Genomic DNA, 10065 nt, shown 5'->3' with positions numbered 1-10065 from the left:
GGAGCAACAGCCGCACCCTCCTGTGGAGGAGGCAACTCCTGCTCCAACCTTGGAAAGAAAGAGGACATCAGACCGAGTATGCACTCACTCCAAGTAGTGAGGACTCGGTCATTCACCTTGATGCCGGAGACATCAAGGGTCTGCTTCGACCTGCAAAGTCGGTACATCTGACCCCAAGGGTCGTCCCGGTTTCTGCTAACAAAAGATTGCCATTGGCTCTCTTTCGCACTGGTCATCATTGCCTGGTATTCATTCAGGCACTGCCTGTAGGCAGAAGCATGAATGCCAACATCATCAGCGTTTCGCCGTTTGGCTCTCTGAAATTTCTTCCGGAGGCGCCGCACGGTTCTACGCTTCTGATTCAAGTCCCTATTCCACCATAACAGTTTCCTAGGAACTCTTCGGCGATATCTCTCAAAGAGAGAATCATTTACAGCACTTACTGTTGCTGTCAGATAGGCCACTTGATCCTCAATCGGGAGGGAAGTGAACTCGTCCATCGAGGTAGCATTGAACGCATATCTAAGTTGATGGCCATAAAATGACCAATCAACATTGGATGTGCGCCAACGCACTGATGGGTCCACAAATTCCACCACCTCATCATACGACATCTCTATTCGGATTAGGTTGTGATCGCTAATCCCAAGCTCTTCACTGACGTTCCATGTGAAACGAAACTGCCGTGAAGCAGCTTCGTTACAACATGTAACATCAATGTCACTTGCGCCGTTCACCGTACAGAAGGTATATACATCACTCGGCTCGTTCACCACATGAATGGATCTCGAAAGCATCCACTCACTCAGCATCTCACCCCTATTGTGGTTCCGATGTCCCAACGAATGCCGAGACATCTTACTGAACCACATGGGAGAAGATGCGTTCGCGTCTAAGCCGAGGATGACAGGATGGCTACTCACTTGTAGTAGCACCGCATCCATATACCTTATGTATGGCTCCAACGCTTCATCAAACTTACAATAGAGACTCGTAAGGAAAATCTCACCAAATCGACCACTCACGGAGACACACACTCCATAGTTAGTCTGGTTAACCAGAACGCAGTCAACACTACCATCGTCAACAATAACTGCAGAATGACGCCTTAGATCAGGAAATACCCGCATTTCTGCAGGCAGGCCCAATATTTGACCAAAATTGGTCGAATAAGGTTCCTGAACTAATGCGTATCTGCAGCCAAGTTGACGCATGGTAGCACCCAAATCCCTCATGACAGCCTGCGACCGCCGACAATTAAGTTGGATTATTAAATCCATCTTAATGTCTTGATTGCGCTCTAGCCACCATCATGCGGTACAGGGGGCAAGCCTCAGACATCATCAGATGTTCCGATGGTTTGCCTCTGAACGCGCAATTTCGGCAATTTAGTGCATTATTGCACTTTCTTGCCACGTGGCCTTCTTCTCCGCACCTTCTGCACACCGCTTTAGCAAAACGGCATTGTTTAACTCGGTGATCGAAGCTCAAGCAGCGATAGCAGTGATGTACCCCATCATGCGGTTGCACCAAAAAGGAGAACCACTTGATGTAGCACCTCCCTGCCGCCAAAAGAGCATCGATCACCCGGCTCTTGCCCTCCAGAACAACATTGACATTTCTGTCAGTGTCTTTCCAAGGACCTGTCACTAGCCGTACACTCCTGGAGAATTCTTCTTTCGACATCTTCTCAATGAAGTTTAGGGCATACAGTTCCTCCATGAAGACGTCGGGCTTAATAGCCGGATCGACCTTCTGGACGATGACCCTAGGACCCATCTTGTCCTTAATCTCAACCTTCAGTCCAACTTCAGAGAACTTAGCGCTCTTGGCTATCTTCTCCCTTTCGACAACTGATGGTGTGCGAATGATCGCACCACCACCCTTCACGGCCTTAACCTCGTGTACGCGTACACCAAGGTTCGCAAGACTGGGCCCCACTTCTGAGACCACCTTCTTCACTACTTCTTTGGAGGCTATCTTAGAGTCCTTAGACTTTACTATAGCCGCCCAAGTCTCAACCGGACGGGGTTGAGGTTCCATAGCCGCCTGGGTGACTACCCGAGGCACCATGCTCGGAGCTGTGGTCGCTGCAGAACGACCCGCAACGTTAGATGAACGGGGTAGAACATCTAAACGCCCTCGAAGCCGCTCATTTTCCGCCACCAATGTCACAATTAACTCCTCGAAATGAGCAGTCTGTGACAACACGTCTTTCAGGACAGCACCTGAAACGGCGTGTTTGTCTACCAAACAAAGCAACAAACCAGATTTGGCATCTTGCATCTGCCCAATGGCAGATGCAGCCGAAACCGGCTCAAAACCACTACGGCGAGAGCGTCGGCTCTGCTTAACAGCAGCGCGTTCAGCCTCGTCGCAGCTCGACAATATGTCCGAAGACATAGCAGCAGCAGAAACAGGCAATGGCTTCAAGAAGTCATTACCACCAACAGATTTAACAGAGGCCGATGCGACACCTACAGCAACAACACCAGTGGCGACAACACCAGTAGCATTACTGCCTGATGCACCATCAGCCCCTTTGGCAGCCTTAACGGCAACTATGCTCTCTTCACCACTGGATTTACCTCTGGCACTCATGCCAGAAGCAGAGCCAGCGGTGCCAGCGACACATTTCCTCTTTGCACAAGAGGACTCTTCTCGTCACCAGACGGGGTAGAAGTTTAGGTCCGCCTTTTTGGCACTCCTACCCAAGTTTAGGCGGATAACCCCATCTAGCAGGTAAAACCACCACAAAAAAGCAAATTGCAGAAAAATGCTTCACAACACCACAAATAAATATGTAGGTTTGTATCGCAACAACAATTTGACAGACAAAAATAAAAATTTTTCAAAAAATGAAAAATTTTTTCAAAAAAATTTTCAACAGCGATCCACCAAAGATTTTGCAAAAACCAAAACAAACTTTTGAAAATAAAAAATGCAAAATTTTCACATAACAATTTGCTGGGCAAAAAATAAAATAAAATTGGAAAAACAGTAAAAACTTACCGATTTTCTTTTTGAAAAAAAATTTTCACAAAACTTCAATTTTAAAAAATTGAAAATTTAAAAAAAATTTAATCAATTTTAAAAACTTTTTCAAAGATTTTTCAATGAAAAAACCACAATTTAACACACTTTTTAAAAGCTGTAACGATATGCGTCTATCGTTAATCCATTCATGCGCGTCACTAATTAGATGACGAGGCATTTGGCTACCTTAAGAGAGTCATAGTTACTCCCGCCGTTTACCCGCGCTTACTTGAATTTCTTCACTTTGACATTCAGAGCACTGGGCAGAAATCACATTGTGTCAACACCCGCTAGGGCCATCACAATGCTTTGTTTTAATTAGACAGTCGGATTCCCCAAGTCCGTGCCAGTTCTGAATTGATTGTTAATTGATAGTCGTTATAATTTAAAGAGTTAACACCTTGCGATGCAACCCTAAAAATTTTAGCAAGAAAGTTCCACAATTGGTTACATAACTACTATCCGAGGAACAAGATCCGGAGACCTCTATTTACCCAGAACGAGCACGTAAACCATGTTATTGCTTCCCAATCAAGCCCGACTATCTCAATCTTCAGAGCCAATCCTTATCCCGAAGTTACGGATCTAATTTGCCGACTTCCCTTACCTACATTATTCTATCGACTAGAGACTCTTCACCTTGGAGACCAGCTGCGGATATTGGTACGGCCTGTTGAGAAGTTTGCGTGACCCCACCATAAATTTTCAAGGTCCGAGGAGAAAATATCGACACAACAGTAAATGTCATGCTCTTCTAGTCCATCTACCATATCTCTCTTCGAAAGACTTCCATGGTAGTACGACTATAAAACAGAAAAGAAAACTCTTCCGATACCTCTCGACGGCTTCTTTATGGTCGTTCCTGTTGCCAGGATGAGCACAAGGCCCATATTTAATAACAAACGGATACTCAACAGGTTACGGAATTGGAACCGTATTCCCTTTCGTTCAAAATTATTCAAGTGTTTAATTACGAAAAAAATGCGCAATGCATTCTTTTGTTATAATTATAACTTGAAAATTTTCAGCTTTCGCCTTGAACTTAGGACCGACTAACTCGTGATCAACCACTGTTCACACGAAACCCTTCTCCACTTCAGTCCTCCAAGGTCTCATTCGATTATTTGCTACTACCACCAAGATCTGTGCCAATGGCGGCTCCATGCAGGCTTACGCCAAACACTTCCATGCACACCATTGTACCCTCCTACTCACTAAAGTTTCAAAGTTTAAAATCCAACCGAGATTGAATATAAACCATTTACTTTAGCGGTAATGTATAGGTATACAACTTAAGCGCCATCCATTTTAAGGGCTAGTTGCTTCGGCAGGTGAGTTGTTACACACTCCTTAGCGGATTACGACTTCCATGTCCACCGTCCTGCTGTTTTAAGCAACCAACGCCTTTCATGGTATCTGCATGAGTTGTCAATTTGGGCACCGTAACATTACGTTTGGTTCATCCCACAGCGCCAGTTCTGCTTACCAAAAGTGGCCCACTGGGCACATTATATCACAACCACACCTTCATACCAAGAAAGGTGTGGTTCTTACCCATTTAAAGTTTGAGAATAGGTTAAGGTCGTTTCGACCCTAAGGCCTCTAATCATTCGCTTTACCAGATAAGATTATTTTACATAATTTTTAAATGCACCAGCTATCCTGAGGGAAACTTCGGAGGGAACCAGCTACTAGATGGTTCGATTGGTCTTTCGCCCCTATACTCAATTCTGACAATCGATTTGCACGTCAGAACTGTTTCGGTCTTCCATCAGGGTTTCCCCTGACTTCAACCTGATCAAGTATAGTTCACCATCTTTCGGGTCACAGCATATATGCTCAAGGTACGCTCTGGTTAGAGGCATAAATAATATAAATATTATTATGCATAACTGATAGAACGCCCCGGGATTGAATATCAACACTTTATCGAATCAAAAGCATTTATTCTATGTTAATACGCAAGCATACTAATTTGAATAAACTTAAGCCATTGATCTTATGATAAATTGGGTATGTTAATAGATTACAATGTCCTTATATGGAAAAAATGCACGCCATTCTTACTATATTATTCATATAGCAATCATAACGATGAATTTTCCATAATGGATATTCAGGTTCATCGGGCTTAACCTCTAAGCAGTTTCACGTACTTTTTAACTCTCTATTCAGCAACACGACTCTTTGGAAATGTTCTCTAGTAATCATTAACGTTATACGGGCCTGGCACCCTCTATGGGTAAATGGCCTCATTTAAGAAGGACTTAAATCGTTAATTTCTCATACTAGAAATTGAACACTCCATACACTGCATCTCACATTTGCCATAAAGACAAAGTGACTTAGTGCTGAACTCTTTCCTTTTCGCTCGCCGCTACTAAGGAAATCCTTGTTAGTTTCTTTTCCTCCCCTCATTAATATGCTTAAATTCAGGGGGTAGTCCCATATGAGTTGAGGTTGTATAAAACAAATACTAATTTATAGTTTACATTTTATAGAATAAATCATTTTAATGAAAAAATCTTTTCTTTTTTGTATGTTCATATTTTTTCTTCAATATAAAAGAGACAATTCTAGTTCATAAAAAATTTTTATGCTAGACCTTCCTCAATTAATTGAAAAAAATGAAAGTATTTTAATAAAAAAATACTAGGATTTTTTCAATGAGGTATTCTATCTTGACTATTAATATTATGAATTCTATAGCGGTCTTTTGGTGACAAAAAACCAGAATCCAGTAATATAACATGTGCTCAAAACACAATTCAATAAATTGAATTGATTATTTAAGCAACTTATTTAGCATAGTCTTACAACCCTCAACCATATGTAGTCCAAGCAGCACTCTAAAATTAATTAAAGTACCTTACAGCATGGACTGCGATATGCGTTCAAAATGTCGATGTTCATGTGTCCTGCAGTTCACACGATGACGCACAGTTTGCTGCGTTCTTCATCGACCCATGAGCCGAGTGATCCACCGCTTAGAGTGATAATTTATTTTTGTTTTGTATACAGTCAAAATTGTTTTTATTGAAAGAAATCAAAAATACACCAAAATGAATTGGCATATATCAATTTCTTCAATAACTTATGTTTTTATACATACAATTTATGTTGCGAATGTCTTAGTTCAAACAACCGCTTGACATCAACATATCCGAAAATATATCGAGCAAACAGAAGAAGAACATTAACTTATATTAAATATAAGTACAACTGTAATTGTATGTTTTGATTTCAACGTATGTATTCGATCAATTAAGATCAAAACAGTACATTGTGAAAATCAAATAGTTTTTACTTTAAAAAAAAAATAAAAACTATGAACAATGTATGATTTTATATTCACAAATGAATGTGAATTGTAAACCAGTACACTGACAACGAAACATGTAAGTTTTCAATGAAGAAAACGAACACAGTTAGGTTTTTTTGTGGGGTTTTTATTTCCAAATTTCACTTCAATGAAGAAGTAGAAAATATGGAGAATAAAAGTTTTTGTTATACGGTTGGAACACGTTAATGATCCTTCCGCAGGTTCACCTACGGAAACCTTGTTACGATTACTTCCTCTAAATAATCAAGTTCGGTCAACTTTTGCGAAACATCCGTAACACACGAGGCGTTACAGTGATCACGTCCGGAGACCTCACTAAATAATTCAATCGGTAGTAGCGACGGGCGGTGTGTACAAAGGGCAGGGACGTAATCAATGCGAGTTAATGACTCACACTTACTGGGAATTCCAAGTTCATGTGAACAGTTTCAGTTCACAATCCCAAGCATGAAAGTGGTTCAGCGGTTTACCCGGACCTCTCGGTCTAGGAAATACACGTTGATACTTTCATTGTAGCGCGCGTGCAGCCCAGGACATCTAAGGGCATCACAGACCTGTTATTGCTCAATCTCATTATTGCTCCTGAAAGCATCTATTTAATATATTTGAGTCTCGTTCGTTATCGGAATTAACCAGACAAATCACTCCACGAACTAAGAACGGCCATGCACCACCACCCATAGATTCGAGAAAGAGCTATCAATCTGTCTTACACACTTATGTTCGGACCTGGTAAGTTTTCCCGTGTTGAGTCAAATTAAGCCGCAGGCTCCACTCCTGGTGGTGCCCTTCCGTCAATTCCTTTAAGTTTCAGCTTTGCAACCATACTTCCCCCGGAGCCCAAAAGCTTTGGTTTCCCGGGAAGCGACTGAGAGAGCCATAAAAGTAGCTACACCCAATTGCTAGCTGGCATCGTTTATGGTTAGAACTAGGGCGGTATCTGATCGCCTTCGAACCTCTAACTTTCGTTCTTGATTAATGAAAACATCTTTGGCAAATGCTTTCGCTTAAGTTAGTCTTACGACGGTCCAAGAATTTCACCTCTCGCGTCGTAATACTAATGCCCCCAAACTGCTTCTATTAATCATTACCTCTTGATCTAAAAACCAATGAAAGTAGAACAGAGGTCTTATTTCATTATTCCATGCACAAAATATTCAGGCATTTGGAGCCTGCTTTAAGCACTCTAATTTGTTCAAAGTAATTGTACCGGCCCACAACAACACTCGATGAAGAGCACTGAAGCAGGTTTAAATAGGAGGAACATACATAAATACAAGTACCTATGCATGTAAGAACTCCACCGGTAATACGCTTACATACATAAGGTATAGTACAAACTACAATTATAGTTGTACTACCCGTATGAAGCACAAGTTCAACTACGAACGTTTTAACCGCAACAACTTTAATATACGCTATTGGAGCTGGAGTTACCGCGGCTGCTGGCACCAGACTTGCCCTCCAATAGGTCCTTGTTAAGGGATTTAAAGTGTACTCATTCCAATTACAGGGCCTCTAATATGAGTCCTGTATTGTTATTTTTCGTCACTACCTCCCCGAGCTGGGAGTGGGTAATTTACGCGCCTGCTGCCTTCCTTAGATGTGGTAGCCGTTTCTCAGGCTCCCTCTCCGGAATCGAACCCTGATTCCCCGTTACCCGTTGCAACCATGGTAGTCCTAGATACTACCATCAAAAGTTGATAGGGCAGACATTTGAAAGATCTGTCGTCGGTACGAGACCATACGATCTGCAAGTTATCTAGAGTTCAACCATATAAACGATCAAAGATCGCTTGGTTTTAGCCTAATAAAAGCACACGTCCCAAAGGTCCGTGTTTATAATGCATGTATTAGCTCTAGAATTACCACAGTTATCCAAGTAACTGTTAACGATCTAAGGAACCATAACTGATATAATGAGCCTTTTGCGGTTTCACTGTTAATTCGTGTGTACTTAGACATGCATGGCTTAATCTTTGAGACAAGCATATAACTACTGGCAGGATCAACCAGAATAATGTTTTATTGTATGTTTTTCCATCGACAACTTAATGAAAAATCAACGAAACGAGTCACCAAATATTGAATGACATCGTTTTCGCGTAATTTGTTCAAAAAGTATATTGGAGGTATTTTTCTCAATATTTTTAGCAATTTATTTCAAATTACTTTTAACATCGCAGCATAGTAGGTTTTTCAACTTACTATACTTGATATTGATATGAAATTAAGAATTTCATATTTTCGTTTAACCATTTGGATAAACATTTTTAAAAATCACACATTTGTTTAACGAGACTCCTCACATCGTACGATGCAAAGAAACTCGCTCCCTACTATTCAAACAGTCAACGTCTCAACTTAATGAAACATGCTTGTAATAGTAGGAAGATAACCATGAATAAAGACAATTGTACGCACTGCACAATCGTACCCGCTTATAGTGAATGAATACTACCAACCACAGCAATCGCATTCAACTATTACTAGCTGACGGAAATACTGCGACATCCATACCCACTCGAAGCGTTAATTCATCGCAAAACTCATCGTATAACATGAACAAACCACTTTCAACCACTCTAATGGTGATTTCAGTCATCGTTCTTAATGTTTCAATGAGTTGTGATGACTACGGTATGTGACCACATTTTCATGACAGCCATCATACCTATAGATAGTTTCATAGTGCGGCACATTAAAATGTGAAAGAGGGATGATTTTTGAAGAAAAACCTTAATAAAAAATTAACGAAATGGAATTTTTGGAAAAAGATTTTTTATTCATTTTAGTTGGAATAATGGGTAACTTATTTTAAATGAATAAAATTTTTTTCTCCAAAAATAAAAAATTTTAATTTTTTTCGTCGAAAATAAAGCAATTTTTAACGAAAATGGGTAAATTTAGAAATTTATTTTATTTCTAAAATATTCAATTATGATTGGATTTTCATGAAATTGACAGGGATAATGTAGATAGTCATTTTACATTGATTTATAGAGGAAAATCATCAAATTTGACCAAGTTGAATATTTTATGAATTTTTTATTAATATTTATACATGAAAAATATTCGAAAAATTCATAAAAAATTTAAAACATGGAAATTTGATGAAATTCGAATGGCATAAAATAGCCCAATGTAAAAGCAATATTTTATGCCATCAACGGGTAATTTACGATGAGTTTTGAATTTTTGGTGAATTTTTTTCCATTTTTTTGAAAATAATAAAAAATCGAAAAATATTCATAAAAAAATCAGCGTTGAAAATATCAATGATATTTTATTTTTGGTTAATAGTAGTAATAATTAGACATCTTTTAAGGCATAAATGGGTAATTTACGTGCATGTAGGATTTTTTTATGAATATTTTTCGATTAAAAAAATAATAAAAAATCGGAAAAATATTCATAAAAAAATCAGCGTTGAAAATATCAATGGTATTTTATTTTTTATTGATAGTAATAAAAATTAGCTATCATTTGATGTATGTTTGGGTAATTTACGTTGATATTTGATTTTTTTATGAATATTTTTCGATTTTTTAATATTTTTGAAAAAATCGGAAAAATATTCAAAAAAATCAACGTTGAAAATATCAATGATATTTTATTTTTTATTGATAGTAATAAAAATTAGCTATCATTTGATGTATGTTTGGGTAATTTACGTTGATATTTGA

At 39.2% G+C, this 10065-nt stretch overlaps 1 non-coding gene and 1 pseudogene across 1 annotated transcript; both read right to left on the bottom strand.

Moving 5' to 3' along the window:
• Positions 1-5852: 5852 nt before the first annotated feature.
• LOC133330048 (5.8S ribosomal RNA) lies at positions 5853-6031 on the bottom strand. The gene has a single exon (XR_009754330.1). It is a non-coding gene; the product is annotated as a 5.8S ribosomal RNA (ribosomal RNA).
• Positions 6032-6562: 531 nt separating this feature from the next.
• LOC133330051 (small subunit ribosomal RNA) lies at positions 6563-8398 on the bottom strand (annotated as a pseudogene).
• Positions 8399-10065: the final 1667 nt, after the last annotated feature.

The sequence above is a fragment of the Musca vetustissima genome, unplaced genomic scaffold, assembly GCF_032173495.1.
Source record: "Musca vetustissima isolate MV318-11 ecotype Yass unplaced genomic scaffold, APGP_CSIRO_Mvet_v1 utg72945, whole genome shotgun sequence".
Taxonomy (NCBI): Eukaryota; Metazoa; Arthropoda; class Insecta; order Diptera; family Muscidae; genus Musca; species Musca vetustissima.
Note: the sequence above shows the minus strand (reverse complement) of the source record. Positions and strands in the feature narration are given on the sequence as shown.